The 4,287-nt window shown below is 55.3% G+C and overlaps 1 long non-coding RNA gene across 1 annotated transcript; it reads right to left on the bottom strand.

The window, feature by feature from the left end:
• Positions 1 to 220: 220 nt before the first annotated feature.
• LOC128337670 (uncharacterized) lies at positions 221 to 4,217 on the bottom strand. Its single transcript, XR_008312393.1, has 6 exons — positions 3,987 to 4,217; positions 3,394 to 3,538; positions 3,139 to 3,234; positions 2,118 to 2,225; positions 1,906 to 2,002; positions 221 to 1,564 (listed from the first exon to the last, which is right to left on the bottom strand). It is a non-coding gene; the product is annotated as an uncharacterized LOC128337670 (long non-coding RNA).
• Positions 4,218 to 4,287: the final 70 nt, after the last annotated feature.

Genomic DNA, 4,287 nt, shown 5'->3' on the forward strand with positions numbered 1-4,287 from the left:
GTTAAATGGGTGAAGCCAGCCCTGGCCAGATCCACTTCCAAGTGTAGGCTGGCATTTGAAACACATCTAGGCACCTGGAATGTGGCACGAAGGAATCTAGACTGGACGACCTCCATGGGTTTGAAGTTGCAGGTGGACTTCAATTACCCAACCCCCAAAAAACTCAGTAGAGTAGAAAGGCTTATAGGTGTGGGGTGGAGAGAAATCAACAAGCTTCTAATCTTGATAGAATAAGAAAGTTTACTTTAAAAAAACCCAGTTCAATTCAAGCATTACTTTTACGGCAAAAATGCAAACTCAAAACAAACCTACCAAAAGAACATCCCAGGGGAAAATAAAAGGTTGGAAAGAAACGCACCCACTACCCTAACACCCTACACTGGTCCCTGCACAGAGTTCTCTGGATTCTCTCCCTTGGCTGGCTGGACAGTCTCTTGTCCTGCTCTTGGCAGAGGTCTGGGGCTCAGTGATTTCAGCACTTGTCTTCTGAGGGTACTTGTGTGCCACGTCCAGGCCATCCTTCCAGGCTGAGATTCCCCTTCTCCAGACAGAGAAAACTCCTTGAGGGTGTTTTCTTTGCCAGGCACATGCTGGACCCGCATCTGTGACTCTTGCAGCGTCCAGGACCACCTTTGCCACTTAGAGCCCAAAGTCCCCATAGTCTGTGACCACTGAACCACATGGTCGTTAGTCCACAAGGTCACCTGTTGCACAAAGTTACAAGGTCTGCCTATGTCCACATTCTTGTGATTCCTTTTCTTTTTGACAAGAGACTCCCTTTTGAGAAACTTCCGTTGGCCAGCGATTTCAGCTGCCCACAAGACATTTCCTGTCCCTCTGTCCATAAACCTTCGTCCAAGGTCTTTAGGGTCTCTAGAATATACTTGGTTCAGGCCAAGTCAGTCCAGCACCTTGACGCTGATACCGACTGTACAAATGACATCACATGTTTACTTCATGATATTATTCAGAATTTTTTCAGGTCAAAGCAGCCAGGCTTTAGGTAACATCCCCTCCTTCTGACACATGACTACAACCCTTGGCCAGATCCCCATGGACAACCACACTGGGTACCCCACTCATGGACTTGCTCTCCTGGAGATCCTGGTTCTGCTCAGCCCATTCCAAGGTGGTGAGAACCACATGGGGATCCTCTCCTGGGGGGAAGACAGTGGAGCCTCTGGGGGGAGCTCGGCTGGCTGTTGCTGTTGAGGCAGAAGCATCTCTTGCTCCTGTCGATGCTGCTTTGGGTGAAGGCGCTGCTCCTGCTCCAGAGGGCGCTCTGCCTCTCGCTACTCTCTCTCCCGCTTGAGCAGCTCCTCTTCTTGGCGGAGTTCGGCAACCCGCTTCTGGCACTGCTGTGTCGCCTGCGTACAAAGATCATCTCCTTCTAGGTATCATGTACCTCCAGCTGGGCAAGACCCTCCTCATCTTCTTGGCATAGATGGGGCTCTTCTTCTTGCATTTCACTTTCTTGCCAGGTTTGTCCTGGGGCTTGCAGTGGAAGGGGGCTACTCCTGGAAAAGGTCACCAAAATCCAGGTCCTCTCAGGGCTCGAAGAGGTCTGCTTGTTGGGAGAGAAGACGGGCATGGCTTAGTTTACAAAAGGGGCCCTACCTGCCCCTGAGAAAAGGAGGCGGCTTCTGGTCGGGGATTCCCAAGGGGAGCAGCAGAGAGGGCTTCCCCAGCTGCAGTTTGGCTTCAAGGCCTTCCTCAGGGAGCGCCATGTTTCCCTGGGGCAGGATTGGGGTGTGCAGGGCTGGCTCTGGGGAGGGCTCTGGGGGGTCAGGAGGAGGGAGGACGTGGGCTCCTCGGAGACCCATGGTGGACTCAGAGGTGGAGCCCCCCAAGCCCAGAGCAGGGAGGGAGCTCTGCCGGCCCCATGTCCTTCAGGATGGACATTACCTTCATCGGAGGAATGGCTCCCATCGCCCTTGGCCCTGGATGTTGTTCAGCCCACCCTGCGAATGCCCAGTGGCAGGAGTGGCTTGATCTGCTCTGCCTGTAGAGAGAGGGAGAAAAGAAGGCCCTTCAGAGCTCTTCTGGGGACCCTGGATCCTGGAGGGGGGAGCTGGGGGGTGCCGGAGAAGAGCCAGGCCAGTATAGGGGAGACTTACCTCAAAGTAGAAAGGGGGCCCAATGGCCATGTTGAGCAGTAAGAAGCCAACGTTCTCCGCCATGGCCGCCTCCTCCTCATCCTCCCTGAACATCTCAGCATCAATGGCCTGTTGGACGAAACAGTCCCTCTGAATGAGAAGCTGGAGAGGACCTGAGTGAGTTCCATCAGGGATGCCAATGGACCAAAAAAGAGCCCACCTCCAGCTAAAAGGTGATGCTTCCCAAGGATGCCTGCACTCTGGGAAAATATCCAGTCTATGGCTGGTGGAAGTATGCTAACAGCATGGAATAAAAAGATAACATAAAATAGTGGAATAGGCCATCTTATTTAGAACATCAAGGTGAGCCATGTACATTAAAGAAGTAAATACACGTCACAAGGAAAAACATGGTCTTTTCAAGTTAAATGAGATGGCTTACTAAATGCTTTTCTTCCTATTGTCTTTTTATTCCAGGGAGCTTAGAGGTATTGCATACTTCCCCCATCCATAGACTGGATAATTTCCCCAAGTCCATCCATACTTTTAAAGCAAAGCTCTTGGGGCTGTTACATGGCGGTGACTTGTTTGGGGTCCCTCCCAATGCCACCGCCCTAGACGAAATCCTCCCACCAGCAGCCTCCATGCCAGGCTGCTGAGAACTGGGACCCAAGATGGAGGAAGACCGGGGGGGGATTCTCTCCCATGTCTCTGTGGCAGCCTTAGGAAGGAAGCGTCCCCCAGTGGCCAGAAGTGAGTCTGCTGTGGGCCAACCCATTGGGTCAGGTGAGCCCGTTGGGGTAGAAGAGGGTCTCCTCAGGGTGCGGACCCGCGTGTAGACTGCCCTCTTCTGGCCGTTCAGAGAGGGAGGCGGCCCCACAGGTGCCGGGAGGGGGCTGCACATGTGGACGCTGCCCACTGGGAGGGACATGCTCCACACTAACCCAGCAGGGTCGGGCAGGGGACCCCTTCTGCTGACCCCCAGACTGGGCCAGAGGATGTCTCTCTTTCTCTAGAGGGCACTATCCTCTCCTCTACTTACCTATGCAATCCTGATGAGGTGGGTCAGGGTGGGCTTTTCTTAAAGCAGCCCTTGGAGCATCCTCCTCAGGGCTCTCTCCGGGGGCAGAAACGGGCTCTGGAGTGGAGAGAAAGAGCCAGAGTGTGGCTGCTGCTTGCCTGAGGGGTCTCCAGCCCCCTCCTCAGGGTTTCCCAAAAGCCCTACTGGTCCTTTCCCCTCATGGAGGATCAAGGGGTCTGTCTCCCTGGGGAGGGAGCGCTATTCAGGCCCCCCTACCGAGAGAGCACAGGCCCAGCCAGAGGTGTCAACATGTACTTCTTGGTCTTCCTCTGGTTCTTCTCCGATCATGTGGCTCATCCAGAAGAGGGATTCTGAGATCAGCTTTTGCTAGATCTTCGCTTGCAAGCAGGGCTTCATCCGACTGCCAAAAGAAAAGGAGAACGATTAGAAAAACCAGCTGGAGTCTGGAGGGGGGATAATGCCATGAAGAAACTGGCAGAGGAGGTGGAAAGTATCAACAGCCTCCATGGCCCCGATCCGAGGCATTCCCAGCATGCAGCGCCGGAGAAGCAAGCTGGATCTGGTGGCAATCAAGCCATCAGTGCTGAGGTGGGCAGCCAACTTCTCCAAAGCCTGAGGGGGGCTTTGCTGAACGGTGAAAAGAGTTCCTCTCTGGGCCTCCCCAGTCCTTTCCCCGATGCCGGAGGGTGTGGAGGGCCGAGAATTGGCTGGTTCCTCGCCCTGCTTGCCCCCTGGGCTCCCTCCCTCCTCTTCCCCACCACTTGGACTCCTCTCGCCCCCCCTGGAATTCTCCGGGGCTGCCTGCCGCTGTCCACACCACTCCCTCCCCCTTCCAGACCTCCACGTACCTCAAGGAAGAAATGGCCTCTGTGCAGAGGGAGAAGAGGTGGTGGGGCACGGGGTCCTCCCAGGTGTAGGCCATCTCCTCCTGGGAGGGAACAGAGAGCAGGAGGGAGTCACCCCAGAGGCCCTGGGGGGCTTCTCTTCTCCTGCCCCAGATGCGCCCAGCCCCCTCTCCCGGCTGGGGTTCACCCTGTTCCAAGGGCGGCTGCCTCCACCCCGCTCACCCCCATCCAGGCCTCCCCTCCCGCCAGTGATTTGGGGCAGGGTTCTCTGAGGCAAAGGGGATTTTGCCTCAGAGTTCCCTGC

The sequence above is a fragment of the Hemicordylus capensis genome, chromosome 14 (genome assembly GCF_027244095.1).
Source record: "Hemicordylus capensis ecotype Gifberg chromosome 14, rHemCap1.1.pri, whole genome shotgun sequence".
NCBI classification, from domain to species: domain Eukaryota; kingdom Metazoa; phylum Chordata; class Lepidosauria; order Squamata; family Cordylidae; genus Hemicordylus; species Hemicordylus capensis.